Consider the following 19901-nt stretch of genomic DNA (forward strand, 5'->3'; position numbering starts at 1 on the left):
TTTTTCTTGAGTTGGAAGAGAAAAGCTATAGTTACAGATAATTCTGTAGAGAATAAGCATAAACTGCTCCCTATCCTGTATACACAGTGATCCATAATTAGAAAATAATGCTAGCTTTAATGGAAATTATGAATTATTTCCATGCTTAATTTCCCCCTGAAATGGAGGTGAATACATTTTTCAAAATTTAGAAATGCTCATGAGCTTGTTATACCTATAAATGTTATTCAACATGTATATTAAGACAGAAAAAAAAAAAAAAGATTGCTTGTAAATTCCAGAATGCCTATTGTAGCAGTTGGATATGGCTATGAATTCCAAAAATAGACACTGGATTATGTTTGTAATCAGGTCTGTACCTGGGCATGATTAAGTTATGATTAGGGCTTTGATTGGGCCATGTCATTAGGGCATCGAGTCCCCACTCCTTGGTGGATGGGGACTCAGATAGAAGGCATGGCAAAGGACAGAGTTGAGGGATTTTGATGTTGGAGTTTGAGGCTGAAGCCTTAAGCTGGAGCCCTGGGAAGTAAGCTCACAGAGCAGAGAGAAGCCAGCCCCAGGAAGAGAGGAACCCTGAACCCAGGAAGAAGCAAGCCCTGGGAAGAAAGGAACCTTGAACACAGAGAGAAGCAAGACCCTGGAAGGGAGGAACCCAGGATGCCTGAACCCTCACAGACTTTGGCAGCCATCTTGCTCCAACACGTGGAAATAGACTTTGGTGAGGGAAGTAACTTATGCTTTATGACCTGGTATTTGTAAGCTCCTACCCCAAATAAATACCCTTTATAAAAACCAACCAATTTCTGGTATTTTGCATCAGTACCCCTTTGGCTGACTAATATACCTATCAAGCTATTGAAAATAATGTTATGAAGAACTGAAGTCCACACTTCCTTTAACCAATAGTCTTAACTTGATTCCAGGTTTTAAATGTTTGGAATTTGGAAAATCTTCTTAAAAGAAGGAGCCTAAATTCATTAAAGTAAAGATAAGGGCTGCCACTTCTAAAAATTTCTCCTTCTTTGTTGAGAGAAGGAGAATTTATGGTCATCTTTAAAAATTGTATATATATATATAAACTTCACAGATATAGAGATGCTTGATAGATTGTTGTCTCTCTAAATATCTTCCATTCTCCTGAAAAAAATAACAATGGCAAAAAGATTTGATTTGTTCAGAAGATGGTGTTGGAGGAGAATTTTACTCTTTTACTTTCCATTAATGATATTTTGAAGTTATTTTTGCATTTAAAAAAGTAAAAGATCTATATTGTTATTTTATAAATTTTCCCTTATCACCTTCCTTTTCTATTTTTCATTTTTTAATTTTTGGTCTTTTGTGCATCGTCTTCCTCCATTGCGCTCATTCCATTGTGAGTCTTGCCCTTCGGCCTCTTCCATCTGTCCTCACTGCTGCCTTAATGTTGCTACCTGCACCATCTCTCATCCCTTTCCTTTTGCTCCATCCCCTGAATTCTCTTTGGCTGGTGGTCTGAATTTGACATTATAAAGCCTCAGCTACTCCTTCCAGTCTTCATTTTCATTCACCTGGCCTTCCTGTGCTTCTCTTTGCCCTCTAAATCCTGTACCTTCTATAAAATCCTTGAGGTCAACACTGACACTCAAGTGGCAAGAGAGGATGAGTTTTAAATGTCAAATATTCTAAGAAAAAGAACAATTTAAAGATGCATTTTGGCTCAAACTCTTCTTTAATTAATATGTTTCTATGGTCCTAAGAAATTACAATTCCAAAGAATTGGAAATGTATTTTGATCTATGAGAGATGTCTAAAACTACACAAATGTCACCGAGCTTTAGGAAACAACGCGAGAGATGCAAACATTTGCTTTGAGAACACAATAAATATATTCAATGGAAAAGAATTTCTCATTCCCCCCATATTTAATTGGTTATGATCACTAATAATTATTGATGTTTTTAACTGAAATTTTATCATGGAACAACCAGCTTTTATATTGGAAAAAAAGGATATATCAACCACCTACTTGGCATCACACAAAGTCACAGGAGATATAAAAAATATGCCTCTGAACTCTCAGTTTAGTAAGAAAGGCAGACTTGTAAGCATATAAGTAGTACAGTGTAGTACATCCATATTCCAATTGGAACCAAAACAATGATGAGACCATATCAGAGACTAGGGAATATAAAAGTAAATCAGGGAAGCAGATGTGGCTTTAGCAATTGGGTTCCCATCTACCATACAGGAGGTCCAGGGTTGAATTCCCAGGGCCTCCTGGTGAAGGCAGACTGGCCTGCATGGTGAGCTGGCCCTCACAGAGTGCTGGTCTGCGTGGCCTGCCCAGGGGTGCTGACCTGTGCAGGAGTGCTGGCCTGTACAGAGAGCTAGCACAGCAAGATTACAGAACAAAAAGAGACACAGAGGAGAGACAATAAGAGATGCAGCAGACGAGGGAGCTGAGGTGGCCCAAGAGATTGGCTCTCTCCCGCTCCAGAAGGCCCCAGGATGGGTTCCTGGTGCTGCCAAAAGAGAAGCAAGAAGACACAGAAGAACACAGGGTGAAATGGACACAGAAAGCAGACAAGTGCAAACAATGAGGAAAGGAGGAAAAGATAAATAAATAAATCTTTTTTTTTTTTAAGTAAATCAGACATGCAGTCTGCCCTTTAAAGTCTAGCCAAAGAAAGGATAGGTAGCTGAAAAATAAAATAGGTTAGAAAATGAAAATCTTGCTAAAATTTTATACAAAAGGGGCTTAAGAAATATTCAAGGAAAGGACTTTTTTCTTTTGGAAAAATCAGAGGAGATTTCATAGAAATAGTGGTATGTGAACTGGACCCTGAAAACACAGCATTAAAAAGTGACATATAAAAGTGAATAATAAGAGCATTTAGAATGCTAGGGAATAAAAACAATCTCAGGAGATGGCTCAGGAAGAGAGAACCCTCAAACAAGACAGAGAAGAAACAGAATATGAGAAGAGGTGGGAATACAGAAGTCAACAAATTAGAGTTTCAAGTACAAAAGTTTTCTGGTTATCTATTGTTGCATAATAAGTATTAGTAGCTATTGCTACATCACACATTTAGTAGCTTTAAACAATAGCCATTTTATTCTCTCTCTCAATTATTGTGGGTCAGGAGCTTAGGCAGGTTTTGACTGGACAACTCTTCTGTTCCATGAAGTACTGATGAAGGACAGTCAATGGCATTCAGCTGACAGTTGGACTCAATTGGACAGGCCAAAACAACTTCATTCATGCGTCCAATGCCTTGGTGGAGCCAGCTGGAAGGTTGGGCTCTGCTAAGCCCCTCTCCCTCTCCATGGAGCTTCTTGGTCTCTGCATCTGTTTACACTAGCAGACTTCTTACACGACAGCTTAAGGCTCCAAGATCAAGTTTTCCAAGAGACAGTAGGTAGAAGCTGTCGCTCTCCTAAAGTCTAGACCAGAAAATGGAAGGCATCACCTGCATCATTTTCTATCTGTAAAAGCAGTCACAGAACCTGCCCAGATTCAAGGGGAGGGGACAGAGACTCCAATCCCTTGACGAGAAAGAGTGTCAAAGAATTCTTCATCCTATTTAATGTTCCATAGAAGGAATGATTAATAGTGGCATATGCAGCAAAGAGATTAGTAAAATAGGATCTGGGAAATGCACATGGGAGTTGACAATATGAAGGTCAATGGGAACTCTAATGAGATCAGTTCAGGGCAGCAGTTAAAGCAGAAGGCAAGTTGAAGTGTTTAAGAAGTGAATTGCAGTTTATCATACTTGAAAGAATTTGCTGAAAGGGGGAAGGGAAAACTGAACTGCATTCAGAGGAAGATGCCGGGTGAAGAGAGGTTGCTGTAGGAAGAAAAAACAAACACCAATAGGTGGAAAGGAAGGAATCATAAAAGGAGGGAGCAGTTGAAAACATAGGATAGAGAAGTGATTAACATGGTCCTATAAGAAGCAAAAAGGAAAGGGGCAAAGCACTGACAGAAAGCTTATCCCTGAGTGAGAGAAAAGATGTTTCAACTTCTGAGAGAGGGGAAAGGAAGACAGGAACAATAACATGACAGGTAATTTTGTACATCAAAGGTCAGGAAATTGAAGTTTATAACTTAGATCTTCTCAAAGCAGATTCTTTCACCTCTCCCTTCTCCTTCCATCCACAGAAGCAGAGTCTATTTGATACATCCTGAAGAAGTTTCCCTGTCTTCTCCCTGATGAGCTGGAAGCAACTTCCACAGTCAGTGGGTCAAGATGTGAATGCCATACTGGGCATTCTAGAACCCTCCTATGGCTCTGGGTGAAGCAGCAGGGGAAGGTCGCCTTTGCAAGACTTTCCTATAGGCATAGAATTTCAGGTTTTGCTGATCATCATTAGCCTCAACCAATTTTCAAAGCATCCTAGCCAAGCATATACAAGGCATAGGGAATGGGATACAGAGACCTCCTTTCAAACATTATTCACAGTCGAACATGCAAACCAAGGTACAAATAACACTGGTGAACAGCAAATGGATTACAGGTATCCTGAGAGATACTAATCTCAGCATACAGGACAACTAGGCAGGGCTGTCCCCAAGTCAGTCACCTCCAACCATAAGCAGCCACCTCTGAAGATCCTACCAGGGTAGAAGGAGGATGAACAGAATTTGACACATCTCAGAAATGCCTGCAGGGGACAAGCAGATGAGAGCTAAAAGCACTTGCTGCTCCACCACTCACTAAGCATGGCCAAAAAAGTGACCTACTGCCTGGCTTCAGCAGGCAGCGCTCTATATTATTGATTTCAGGAGCCCGCTCTCCATATTATTTCAAATAACAACAAAGCTACATTTTGAAGAATGTGCTTGCCTTTTTAGAGTAGTCACTTAGAGCACATTGATAACAAAAGGAGAGATGTGTCCGACATACGTGCCATCAGTGATTCAAGATGCTGCCTTCCCAATATGGGTCAAAAGCCCCATCAGCCTCCCCATCCTGGCTGGAATGCATCTCAGGAACCTGTTGTGTGAACTCTTCTAGCACCTACAAGAGCCTCTTGTTCCAGGAGGTAGGATGGGGCTTCTGGCAGTCACAGGGCAGGCAGCAGCTCAAATCTCAGTCATCACCTTTATCAGATGTCCATTTGCTATTGCTTCACATAGACACCTTCAAATCTCCTTAAGTACACACCAGTGTGCACTACAAATATCATTTGTGTGTACATGCCATGACCTGAAAATGATTGGGAATCATTACACTGCATTACATTGATGTAAACTGAATATCAAGATTTGCGGATAACTACACAAATGAGGAACATTTGATAGAATATGGATGGCTTCATCAGAGCATTCCAGGGAAAGACATATCCTGCTCTTGCAGCTATTTGGAAATGAAAGAGAAATCCTGAGATTTTGAGTAAAATTTTGAGTAAAGTAAAATTCTTCCACCCCCCAATTCTTACATAATATATTCTTACATCTAATTCCTTTCACTGTTGTTTTTAATTATCACCAGGAGACTAATATTAATATAATATAGTATCTGCTTATCTTATGCACAGTATTCAAATATACATCCCAGGAAGAATGAGAAAGATACTATATTCCAGGTGCATGGAAATGGAACCAACCATAAGAATAAGAAAGGGCTACCCTAGAAGGAGGTAAAGAATGGCCCAAAATGGAAAAGGACACACAGAAAGAGATGTGACCGTAATAAAAGCAGCTTTCTGGTTGATGAGGCACAGAGTCAACTGTGACTTCCCACTAGAGAAACTAAAAATGGAGCTCACAGCAAATGAAACTTCTTCAGTTAAATGAAGGGAATGAAAGCCCAGGCCAAAGAGAAGAGAACAGCCACAGATCCAGGCCTGTATAATTTTTTGGCAACTCCAATGTCAAGTAAATAAATAATGGGCAATAACCAACTTCATTTTGAGCCATTTACAGTGTGTGTGCCCTTCAGCAGTCATGTAGAACGCCCACCACAAAGATGGACCCTGACAAGCGGGCAGGTACAAGATGACACAGTCAGCTCTTGGTAGGAAAGCATCTGGGAAGGAGAGAGCGAATGCTATGCGTGGAAGCAGTAGCCTGAAATCCCCCAAAGCTTTCTCCATTAATGCCTGTCTTAAAATGCCCCGAGCATTTCTGAGAACCATTAAGAGTGGGCAAAGCTACCTAATAAGACTGTTAAATTCATTAGCTGTGCCCTTGATCTAGCTCAGTTCAAATGTGCATTTGAACAAGGCCTACAACGTTAAAGCTGTCAGAGGCCATAATCAATGGCAACACGGTCACTAGGTCCCAGGCCATGGCAAAAGGCAGGAGACTCCTCCCAAAGCCTTACTTTGAAAATATGAATGGATTAATTGCTATCATTTGCATCTGTAGCTATGCGAGTGATGATAATGATGTGCTATAATGAAACCAATGCCTCAGGCTATAAGCTGATGCCCGAGGGCCTATGGGAAGACTAGCTCCACCTGGGTACAGGGATTTCACTCTTCCTAAAGTAAAGTATATTAGAAAGTTCAGGGAATTTCCTAACTTAGGGCAAGTTCCTGTCTATAGACAAGCTCTACTGCATCTTATATTCATAACTTCCAGGAACTTGTACATGCCAGAGTATGTTAATCTACGTGTTGCCAAGCACAGCAGTTATTTGGGCCTAACCATTTACTTGTGATTAGATCCCAATTGATATATGACTATCAAAGCATGTGCATGTAGGACAGCTTGATTCACCTGTTTCCTATCATTAAAAAAAAAGGTATCTCTGCTCTCTACATAGACAATGACATTCTTGAAATTCTTTAAGCAGGGTTGTTATAATTTTCTCAAATCTTAGGATCCCAAGTTGTATATTTATTAATCATCAAATCAAAATGGAGCTTTCTTTGTGCTGATACTTTCTTTAATATCAATTGTTAGGTTGTACAAAGAAAGCAAGTTTGTGTTGAAAAACAAGAAAGTAAAAATTCTATTAATCATTTACAAAATTGGTCAAAGCAATGTTATTCCTCTTGGGATTTCAAATTACTAATTTTTCATTTTTCATCTGGAAATGTGGGAGTTGGTTAGTCAAAAGTTAGCTGTTTTGACTATTTCCTTTCAATTGGCAATTTCTAATGATTGTTTCACTAGTTGCAACTTTGTTGCATTAGTCACAAAGACATGCCCAGGATATGGAAGGATGGAATTTGAAGGTGGAGCAACACACTGGGATTTTTGTAAAAAACATGGAGGGGAAAAGGGAATGGTTATTTGTTTTCATTTCACTTTACTCCATGAGAAGTTCAAGAAAAGGCTCCTAAAGTTCATCCTATCTCCCCTCATCTCCTCATGCCTGCTTCCTTTCCTTCACTTCCATATTTTCTGATCTTGGCTGATCTTTTGTTGTCGTTTTTTTCCCACAGTTGAATAAAAACATACATTTCTCAATTAAATGTACCAGATACTTATAAATTTTCTAAAATCATACAGTATGTTGCACAATATGTTTGGCTCATAATAATGCAATCATGCAGTATTTGTCCGTTTGTGTCTGGATTGATTCACTCAACATAATGTCCCCCAGGTTCATCCATGTGGTCATATGCTTTACGACTTCATTTCTTCTTACTGCTGCATAACAGTCCATCATATGAATACACCACAGTTTGTTTATCCATTCATAGGTTGATGGACACCTGAGTTGTTTCTAACTTTTGGCGATCTTAAATAACACTGCTATGAACATCAGTGTGCAGATGTCTGTGCATGTCACTGCTCTCAGTTCTTCTGGGTATCTACCCAGTAGTAGTATTGCAGGGTTATGTGGCAAATCTATAGTCAACTTCTTTAGGAACTGCCAAACAGTCCTCCACAGTGGCTGTACCATTCTGCAATCCCACCAAAAGTGAAAAAGTGTTCCTATCTCTCCAAATCTTCTCCAATACTTGTAGTTCTCTGTCTTTTTCCTAGTGGTCATTCTTACAGGTGTAAAATGATATCTCATTATAGTTTTGATTTGCATTTCCCTAATCATTAGTGATGTTGAGCATTTTTTCATGTGCTTCTTCACCATTTGTATTTCTTCTTTGGACAAATGTCTATTCAAGTCTTTTACCCATGTTTTAATTAGGTCATTTATCTTTTTATTGTTGAATTGTAACATCTCTTTATATATCCTGAATATTAAATCCTTATAAGACAAGTGACTTCCAAATATTTTCTCCCATTGAGTCTTCTGCCTTTTCCCCCATTTGACAAAGTCCTGGGAGGTGCAAAAGTGTTTAATTTTGAGGAGGTCCCGTTTGTCTATTTTTTTCTTTTGCTGTGTGTGCTTTGGGTGCAATGTTCAAGAAACCACCACTTACTACAAGGTCTTGAAGTTGTTTCTCTACATTTTCTTCTAGTAGTTTCATGGCCCTGGCTTTTAGAGTAGGGTCTTTGATTCATTTTTAGTTGATTCTTATATAGGGAGTAAGAAAGGGGTCCTCTTTCATTCTTAGGGTTATAGATATCCAGTTGTCTAGCACCATTTGTTGAAGAGACTCTTGGTTGTCCTGTTAACATGGACTTGGTAGGTTTGTCAAAAACCAGTTGACTGTACAACCAGCAAGATGGTTTCACGGTAAGGAGCTCCTAGAGACATGTTGTGCTATAGGGCAGTTAGTAATCACCCAGAGCAATCTAACTTCTATTTGTGGGCCACAGGAGAACAGAAGAGCATCCTGCAACATCCTTGAAAGAATGGAAGGAGGAGACTGATCATCTGCAGAGAAGATTCATAAGTAGAGCACTCCATGCCCCGGATGCCATGCCCATCCTCCACTGGCTGCACAAGTCACCTCAGGAGTTATTTGGTGGCTGGAAATGGAAGCTCCACTTCCCAAAAATGGAGGAAGAAGAGGCAGTTGGACACCAACTGCACTACTGATTAGTAAATTCAGCAGGATAACGTATAATAATAATAACTGCTAAAGTTTGAACCTGCCCAAGTCAGAAAAGAGGCCAGTAGCCACCATTTTGACCCTGCCCCCAGCATGAGGGGAAGCCAGGCTGACTGAAAATCACAGTGACGAGAGAGACCAGTTTTTTTTCACCCAGATTGGCTCCAGCCTTAACCTAGGTTTCACCCCCACCTCTAACAGAGAGGAAGCTGACAGGCCCTGCACTAGCCTTTCTGGTACATTTGACTGGCACAGAGAAAGTTTACCAGGGCAACTGTGGTAAGTCTGGACCTGGGTATCATAGATTGCTGTCCGCACCTGCAGCTCCATCCCCACCTCAGGCAGGGGAGAAAGGAGCATGAAGCTTTATCAATCTCTCTGGGCAACTACAGTTTAGATCTGCATGACTTGGATTATTACACACGGCTGTGGCTCTGTCCCTGCTGCTGGTAAGGAGAAAGTTGGGAAAATCTTCATTGGTCACTGGGGCAATGAAGGCAGCTTAAACCTCTACACCTTACAGCACCAACTAAATCCTTGGCTCCTATTACACAACCAGCAAGGGAGAAATGGAAAGAAAGCTTTAAACTACAGAGAGAAATGCACCAAGAATAAATATTCTAGTAAGCCAGATGCCAAGACACAACAAAAACAATCCACACTGAGGAACAGGAAGATATGGGTCCATTAAAGGAACAAGATAAGTCTCCAGGTGACATAAAGGAGTTGAGACAACTAATCATAGATGTTGAAACAAATCTCCTCAATAAATTCAATGAGATGACTAAAGAGTTAAGGATATTAAGAAAATACTGGGCAGACTTGGCCCAGTAGATAGAGCATCCGCCTACCACATGGGAGATCCACGGTTCAAACCCTGGCCTCCTTGACCCATGTGGAGCTGGCCCACGTGCAGCAGTAGGGGAGGCCCATGTGCAAGGAGCACACCCCGTAAGGAGAGCCACCCAGCATGAAAAAGTGCAGCCTGCCCAAGAATGGCGCAGCACACACGGAAAGCTGACACAACAAGATGATACAACAAAAAGAAACACAGATTCCCAGTGCTGCTGATAAGGATAGAAGCAGTCACAGAAGAACAAGCAAATGGACACAGAGAGCAGACAACTGGGGGGGGGGGGGGGGGGGAGAAGGAGAGATAAATAAATAAATAAATCTTTTTAAAAAAAAGAAGATACTGGATGAGCACAAAGAAGAATTTCAAAGCATACATAGAGAAATAGCAGATCTTACAAGAATGAAAGGCATAATAAATGAAAGTAAAAATACATGGAAGTCATATAATAGCAGATTTGAGGAGGCAGAAGAAAGGATTGGTGAACTTGAAGAAATGGCCTTTGAAAGCAAACATACAAAAGAACAGATGAAGAAAAGAATGGGAAAAAATGAACAAAGTCTCAGGGAACTAAATGACAGCAGGAGACATGCAAACATGTGTCCTGAGTGTCCCAGAAGGAGAAGAGAAGGGAAAAGCAGCAGAAGGAATATTTGAAGAAATAATGGTAGAAAATTTCCCAACCCTGTTGAAGGACAGATATCCATGTCCAAGAAGCACAATGTACTCCCATCTGAATAAATCTGAATAGACCAAATCTGAGACACATACTAATCAGAATGTCAAATGCCAAAGACAAAGACAGGATTGTGGGAGCAGCAAGAGAAAAGCAATGCATAACATATAAGGGATACCCAATAAGATTAAGTGCTGATTTCTCATCAGAAACCATGGTGACAAGAAGACAGAGGTATGATATATTTAAGATACTGCAAAAGAAAAACTTCCAGCCAAGATCTTATATCTGTCTTTCAGAAATTTGGGCTAGTTTAGAATATTCACAGCTAAACAGAAACTGAGTTTGTAATCAAGACACTGGCTTTGCAGAAAATACTAAAGAGTGTGCTATAGTCTGAAAAGAAGACAGGAGAGAGAGTCCTGGAAGAGAGTCTAGAAATGAAGATTATATCAATAAAAGTAACGAAAAATGTCAAAAGAGAGGTGAAAATAAAATATGACAGATAAAACCCATATATTCAGGATTAAACTTAACAATGTAAAGCACTTGTATTCAGATAACTACAGTCACTGCTAAGAGAAATCAAAAAAAGACCTAAATAATTGGAAGAACATTCCATGCTCATGAAATGGAAGACTAAATATCATTAATTGTCAATTCTACTCAAATTGATATACAGATTCAATGCAATCCCTATAAAAATTCCACCAGCATTCTTAAAATCAATGAAAAACCTGATTTTCAAATTTATTCGGAAGGGTAAGGGGTCTCAAATAGCCAAAAACATCTTAAAAAGGAAAAGCAGAATTGAAGGTCTCTCATTTCCAGACTTTAAATCATATTACCTAACTACAGTGGTAAAAACAGCATGGTACTTGCATAAAGACAGACCCATAGACCAATGGAACCTAATTGATGGTTCAGAAACAGACCCTCACATCTATGGTCAAGTGATGTTTGACTAGCCTGTCAAAGCCATCCAGCTTGGGTGGAACAGTCCATTCAAAAAACAGTGCTGAGAGAACTGGATATCCATAGCCAAAAGTAGGAAAGAGGACCACTATTTCACACCTTATAGAAAAATTAACTCAAAATGTATCAAAAACCTAAATATAAAATCAAGTACCATAAAGCCTGTAGAAGAAATTGTAGGGAAATATCTTCAAGACCTAGTGGTAGGTGGTGGATTCTTAAAGGAGATACGAGGAGGACTGAGCTGGACTACTGATGTTTAATGTATGTAGCAGTTTTAATTAGCTTTACTGTAAAAGTGTGGAAATGTACAGAGTTGATGGTAACACAAAATAGTGAGTAACAGCTGGTTTGTGAATGGGAATATGACTGAAAATGATGTCTGGGGATGTAAAAGCCAATTGACAGAAAGCTGGAAAATAATCTAGGGACTGAATAGCATGGCAGACCCAGAGGTGAATGAGAACTGTGGTTGATGGTATGGAAAGAGTGTCCTTTCTGAGCTAGAGCAGATGTGTGCTGCTGTTGCAGGTGGTGGGAATATAGAAAGGCAAAGAAGAACTACAACTGGAGTGACCTGTGGACTGTGGTTCGCAGTAGTAATGTAGTGTTCCTACATCTATGCCAAAGATGTACTGAGTTGATAATGGGGGAGTATGGAAAAAGTGTGCCAAATGTACACTATGGACCTGGAAATAGTCTGAAGATATTATCTCATAATCTGTAACAAATGTTTCACCAGGTGTGGTGTGTTGATAGAGGAGTGTTGTTTGGGAATTCTGCACATGTGCATGATTGTTCTGTAAGTTTACAACTTCTGTCATAAAAATGTATTTAAAAATAATAATAGGATGGGTTGGGGGGAAAATACACCAAATGTAAGATAAAGACTATAGTTAGTAAAATTTTAACAATATTCCTTCATAATTTGTAACTAATGCCTCACGAAAACACAAGCTGTTGGTCATGGTTTGATGTGTGGGACGTTTGTATGATATTGTCCATGTTTGTTTTCTAAGTTCTCAACTTTTACTATACACTTTTTGTTTATGTATATTCATGTATAAATGATAATAATAATAATAACAATACTAGGGTGGGTTGGGGGAAAACACCTTGGTTAGAAGCAATAATTAGAGGATGTTCTTTAATCATTAGTTAAAAATGTTTCACAATACAGTGCAAGATACTGGTGGTAGGGTGAGGTATAAGAACTCTGAATGATGTTATGTATGTTTGTTTTGGAGTTCACAGCAATTACTATACACTTAGTGTTTATGTATGTTTATGTATGAGTTATATACTTCAATAAATTTTTTAAAAAAACAACCATTGACTGTATAGGTGAGGGTTTATTTCTGGATTCTCAATTCTATTCCTCTGATCAATATGTCTACCTTTAGGCCAGTACCGTGCAATTTTGACCACTGTTGCTTTGTAATGTTTCAAGGTCAGGCAGTGAAATTCCTCCCACATTATTCTTCTTTTTTAGAATGCTTTTGGCTATTTGGGTGCACTTTCCCTTCCAAATGAATTTGGTAATTGCCTTTTCTAATTCTGTAAAGTAGGCTGTTGGAATTTTGATTGGTATTGCATTGAATCTATAAATGAGTTTGGGTAAGGTTGATGTCTTCACAATAGTTATTCTTCCAGTCCACGAACATGGAATGTCTTTCCATTTGTTTAGGTCTCTTTTTATTTCTCTTAGTATTGATTTGTAGTTTTCTGCATATACGTCCTGTACTTCTTCGGTTAAATTACTTCCTAGGCATATGAGTCTTTTTGTTACTACTGAAAATGGAGGGAAGCAGACTTGGTCCAGTGGATAGGGCGTCCGTTTACCACATGGGAGTTCCACAATTCAAAGCCCCGGGCCTCTTTGACCTGTGTGGAGCTGGCCCACGTGCAGTGCTGATGCACGCAAGGAGTACCGTGCCACACAGGGGTGTCCCCCGCATAGGAGCTCCACGCGCAAGAAGTGCTCCCTATAAGGAGAGCTGCCCAGCATGAAAAGAAAATTCAGCCTGCCCAGGAATGGCACCACACACACGGAGAGAGGATGCAGCAAGATGACACAACAAAAAGAGACACAGATTCCCATGTCACTGACAACAACAGAAGTGAACAAAAGAACAACACACAGCAAATGGGCACAGAAAACAGACAACCGGGGGTGGGGGCAGAAGAGGAGAGAAATTTTTAAAAAATGGAATTCTTCATGATTTCTTCCCCAGATTGTTCAGTATTAATGTACAAAAACATTACTGATTTTTGTGTGTTTATCATGTATCCTGCCACTTTGCAGAACTCATTTATTAACTCAAGTAGCTTTGTTATGGATATTTCAGAATTTTCTAAGTACAGGATCATGTCATCTGCAAACAGTGAGAGTTTTACTTCCTCATTCTTATTTTCCTTTAATTTTTTTTCTTGTCTAATAGCCCTAGGTAGAAGTTTCAGTACAGTATTTTTTTTTATTTTATTTTTTATTTATTTCTCTCCCCTTCCTTGCCTCATCCCCCAGTTGTCTGCTCTCTGTGTCCATTCACTGTGTATTCTTCTGTGTCCGCTTGTATTCTTGTCAGTGGCACCCAGAATCTGTGTCTCTTTTTGTTGCGTCATCTTGCTGCATCAGCTCTCTGTGTGTGTGGTGCCATTCCTGGGCAGGCTGCACTTTTTTTGCACTAGGTGGCTCTCCTTACAGGGTGCACTTCTTCCACGTGGGGCTCCCCTACGCAGGGGACAGCCATGCATGGCACAGCACTCCTTGCACGCATCAGCACTGCATATGAGCCAACTCATCACATGGGTCAGGAGGCCCTGGATTTGAGCCTTTGACCTCCCATGTGGTAGGCAGATGCCCTATATCCATTGGGCCAAATCCACTTCCCTTTAGTACAGTATTGAATAACAATGGTGACAGTGGGCATCATTGTCTTGTTCCAGGTCTTAGAGGGAAAGCTTTCAACCTTTCCCTATTGAGTACAATGATGACTGTGGGTTTTTCATATATGCCTTTTATCATATTGCGGAATTTTCCTTCTATTCCTATCTTTTGAAGTGTTTTTATCAAAAAAGGATCCTGGATTTTATTGAATGCCTTTTCTGCATTAATTGAGATGATTATGTGATTTTTTTCCTTCAATTTGTTAATGTGGTGTATTATGTTGATTGATTTTCTTATGTTGAACCAGCCTTGCATAGCAATAATAAATCCCACTTGGTCTTGATGTATAAGTCTTTTGATATGCTGTTGGATTTGATTTGCAAGTACTTAGTTGAAAATTATAAGATTTGTCTGTAATTTTCTTTTCTGGTAGTATCTTTGTCTGGCTTTGGTATTAGGGTGATGTTGGCCTCATAAAATGTGTTGGATAACTTACCCTCCTCTTCAATTTTTTGGAAGAGTTTAAACAGGATTGATGTTCATTCTTTTTGAAATGCTTAGTAGAATTCAACTGTGCAGCCATTTGGTCCTGGACTTTTCTTTGCTGGAAGATTTTTGATGATGGATTCAACCTCTTTAAATATGATTGGTTTGTTAAGTTCTTGTATGTCTTGTAGTGTCAGTGTATTTCTACTAGAAATACACAGTGTATTTCTACTAGAAATGTGTGCATTTCTAGGAATTTGTCCATTTCTAGGTTGTCTAGTTTGTTGGCGTATAGTTTCTCATAATAACCTCTTATGATCCTTTTTAGTTCTGTGGGGTCAGTCAGAACTTCACCCTTTTATTTCTGATTTTTATTTGCATCTTCTCTCTTTTTTCCTTTCTTAGTCCAGTTAGGGATTTGTCCATTACATTGATCTTCTCAAAAAACCGGCTTTAGGTTTTGATGATTTTTTTTCTATTGTTTTTGTTGTTGTTGTTGTTCTCAATTTCATTTATTTCTGTTCTAGTCTTTATTATTTATTTATTTCTGTTTGCTTTGGGATTGGATTGCTGTTCTTTTTGTAGTTTCTCTAGTTCTTCAGTTAAATCTTTGAGTGTAGTTCTTTCTTCTTTTTTAATATAGATGTTCAGGGCTGTAAATTTTCCTCTCAAGACTGCCCTTGCTGTATTCCATAAGTTTTGATAAGTTCTGTTCTCCTTTTCATTTGTCTAAATATATTTATTGATTTCACTTGCAATTTCTTCTTGACCCATTGATTAATTAGAAGTGTATTGTTCAGCCTCCACACATTTGCAAATTTACTTATTTCCTGCATATTATTGATTTCCAGTTTCATACGAGTATGATCTAAAAAGCTGCTTTGTATAATTTCAATCTTTTTATGTTTATTTAGAGATGCATTGTGCCCTAACATGTGGTCTACCCTGAAGAGAGATCCATGGGCACTTGAGAAGAATATATAACCCACTGAGTTTTGATGCAGTGTTCTGTATATGTTCATAAGGTCTAACTCATTTATCATATTGTTCAAGTTCTCTGTTTTCTTGCTGAGCTTCTGTCTAGTTGTTCTATCTAATGATGTGAGTGGGAGGTGAGTTCTCCAGTGATTATTGCAGAGATGTCTATTTCTCCCTTCAGTTTTGCCAGAATTTGCCTCATGTATTTTGGGGCACCTTTATTAGGTGCATAGATATTTATGACTATTATATCTTTCTGGTGGATTGTCCATTTTATTAATACATAATGGCCTTCTGTATCTCTTATAATTTTTTTGCATTTAAAGTCTGTTTTGTCTGATATCAGTATAGCCAACCCTGCTCTTTTTTTATTATTATTTGCATGGGGTATCTTTTTTCTTTTACTTTCAGCTGGTTTGCATCCCTGGGTCTAAAGTGAGTTTCTTATAAGGAGCATTTGGAGGGCTCATTTTTTTATCCATTCTGTCGCCTGTATCTTTTGATTGGAGAGTTTAATCCATTTACATTCATTAAATGCATTCTTTTTTTTTTAAAGATTTAATTATTTCTCTCCCCTCCCCCCCCAGTTGTCTGTTCTCTGTGTCCATTTGCTGTGTGTTCTTTTTTTGTCCGCTTCTGTTGTTGTCAGTGGCATGGGAATCTGTGTCTCTTTTAGTTGCATCATCTTGCTGCATCAGTTCTCCATGTGTGCGGTGCCATTCCTGGGCAGGCTGCACTTTCTTTCACGCTGGGCAGCTCTTCTTACGGGGCGCACTCCTTGCGCGTGGGGCTCCCCTACTCGGGAGACACATCTGCGTGGCAGGGCACTCCTTGCATGCATCAGCACTGTGCATGGGGCAGCTCCTCACAGGTCAAGGAGGCCAGGGGTTTGAACCATGGACTTCCCATGAGGTAGACGAACGCCCTAACCACTGGGACAAGTCCACCCCCCTGTAAATGCATTCTTTACTTCCATCATTTTATTCTTTGATTTTCATATGTCATATCATAGTTTTGTCTGTTTACTCTTTTTGGTTATCCTTTCTGCCATTCTTTCTTCTATACTTTCCTCCAGGTCTCTCTCTCCTGTCTTTTTATTTCAGGTTCTAAGGCTTCCTTTAATATTTCCTGCAAAGGTGGATTCTTTTTTGCAAACTCTCTTAGTTTCTGTTTCTTTGTGAATATTTTATAATCACCTTCATATATGAAGGACAATTTTGCTGGAAAACGAATTCTCGGCTAGCAGTTTTTCTCCTTCAGTATGCTAATTGTATCATACCACTGCCTTCTCACCTCAATGGTATCTGAAGAGAAATTCACAGTAAGTATTATTGGGTGTCCCTTGTGTATGATAGTTTGTTTTTCCCTTGCTGCTTTCAGAATTTTCTCTTGATCTTTGACATTTGACATTCTGAGTAGTATGCATCTTGGGGTGGGTCTAATTAGATTTATTCTGACTGGGGTAAGGTGCACTTCTTAGACATATAAGTTCATTTCTTTTTGTAAGAAATGGGACATTTTCAGCTCTTATTTCCTTGAATACTCTTTCTGCCCCTTTTCCCTTCTCTTAGACTTCTGGAACTCCCATAACACAAGCATTGTTGCATTTCATGCTATCACTTAACTCTCTGAGCACCTGCTCCATTTTTTTCCCATTCTTTTCTTTCTTCAATTTCAGCTGTTTTGTCTTCTGTATCACTTATTCTTTCTTCTGTCATTTCGAGTCTGCCATTCTATGCCCCTAATGTGTTTTTGATATTATCTACTGTATCTTTCATTCCTATGAGCTCTGTTACTTTTCTGTTCAGGATTTCAAATTTTTCTTTGAACTTTCTCAGTGTCCTCTTGATGTCATTTATCTCTTTAGCCATATTGTCTTTCAACTCTTTAATTTGATTTTGGAAATTTGTGCACGTCTTGCTAATTAGTTCTCTCAAATCCCATATCTCTTCTGGGGCTTTGATATATTCCTTTTCTTGGGCCATGTCTTCCATTTTCTTAAGATAGCTTGTAATTTTTTTGTTGACGTCTAGGCCTCTGATTAGTTTACTCAGATTCTCGATTTTTTTTCTCTCTTTTGTAGGAATTTAGTGGGAGGAGGCTGTATGTTACCACTGCTCTTTGATTCTTGACTTGACCTGGATTGTTAGGATTGTCCCTGCTAGTTACTCAAAACTGGGCTATAGACCCAGAAATTGGTTGCAGACCTGCTTCCTATGACCTTGGGGAGAGAAGGTATAAAGGCCAGAAAAAGCCTGTTTTACTCATTTTTAATTTTCTCACATGCACTTCCTTGGTCTGCCTGCAGATGGTACTCTTGGAAGTTCTCAATTCAATGCCTGGTGGGAGTGTATTTGTACAACACAGATCAGATCTATGTCAGTGCTGGAGGCTAAGAGTCTTGTAATTCAGACTTTCTCAGAGAGAGTTCTCCAGGCTTCTCTGGTTCCCCCTGCCTTTTCTCAGGTAGGAAACACCTCCACTACCCTCTGAGTCCTAAACAATCAGTCTTGGTTGGTAGATAAGGAGACTGGGAGGATCGTATATCTTTAGCTCCTTGCAAACCAGGCAAACAATGGTGGAGCCCCCGGCCTGGAAGGGCTGGTGGGGCACAGCAGTCCAAATTTGTGGGTCAAAAGTTGAGTCAGCCTTAGGCTCTGTTTCTCTCTCACCCCTTTCCTAAAGTGATAGATCCCTGGAGCCCCCAAATCCCCCAATCTCCCCACCTCTCCCACCCCATCTATAGCAGAAGGTCCAGAGGCCCAAGAATTTAGTGTGGGGGATGGTGCTGGCTGCAGCAGCTGCTGGTTTCAACTCACAGTTCTGCTGTGGTGATTCCCCTCCTTTGTCCTTCTGTCCTCAGAGCAATGTCCAGCCTTCATTTGTTGTCCTAAACCCTGAAAATCTTCTTTCTGGCTATTTCAGCCTGATCTCTAGCTATTTTTCTGGAAGAGAAGAGAGTCCTGTGTCTTCCTAGTCCACCATCTTCCCAGAAGTCCACCTGCTCTCTATTTATATCCTTACCAATATAATAATAGCTGCCATGTAGGAAACGCCTAATATGATCAGCCACTTTGTGCAGAAAAAGCATTTATCTGACGTGTTAACATAAATGATGACAACTACAAGTTCAGCAATGTGACCAAAGCCACCAATTTTCAAATTGTGCGAACTGAATTTGAACCCAGACCACTTGTACTGAGCTGCCTAGATTTCTCTGCTTCTCTGCTTTTGGTATTGGACCAACTCAAATCTCCAGTACAACTCACTTCATGTATATGTTCTTATAAAAAGATTTGCACAAGAGTCATTGGGAAGCTTGGAACAGAGCTTCAGAAATTATGCTCACCTTCCTCCCCAAAAGTCTTTGCTGTCATCCCCTGTTGTAATCTTAAATATTATAGTCTTGAACACGCTTTGTTCCTAAGGCACATAAACAACATTTTCTTACTGATATTTTCAGTTCACTATGAACTTTTGCATGTATCATCTAACACAGGTCACTTCAGTCCAAAAAAAAGAGAAATTGAAATTTTGTGATAAAATACTTAAATACTTGACTCAGTTGGGGTTGCCAGATTTAGTAAATAAAATATAGGATAACCACTTAAATTTGAATTTCAGATAAACACAGATTAATTTTTTAGTATAAAAATGCCTTGCAATATTTAGGACGTAGTCATACAAAAATTTATTGTCTGAAATTCAACTTTAGCTAGACATTCAGTATTTTTCCTGACAATTCTATTGATTAAAAAAGTAACTTAAAAAATTCTCTTCTACCCAGGATTTCTAGCAAGTAACATTTGAGTAAAGAACACTAAGAGAGTTCCCATTGCAAAGAAAAACGGCTAAATAATTTAATAAAGTGAAGATTCCCCCCATAAAACAATTATGTCCTAAGATGTCATTTTTATATATTTGTATTTTTGTGTAATAGGCTGCTTAAAGCATGATTTTAAAATAGGAACATTCTTGTTAGACTCTAAGATAGATTCGTAAAAAGATTTAAACACCAAAGAAAGTGATAAGCTCCAGTAAATATGAAGATGAAGACAGAAACAGTAAAACAAATGAGGAAGAAAAATTGCCTTTTCCAAACAACATTTTAATCAATGCAGAAATACAATTGACAACATTTTATT

Source organism: Dasypus novemcinctus, chromosome 13 (genome assembly GCF_030445035.2).
Source record: "Dasypus novemcinctus isolate mDasNov1 chromosome 13, mDasNov1.1.hap2, whole genome shotgun sequence".
Lineage (NCBI taxonomy): Eukaryota > Metazoa > Chordata > Mammalia > Cingulata > Dasypodidae > Dasypus > Dasypus novemcinctus.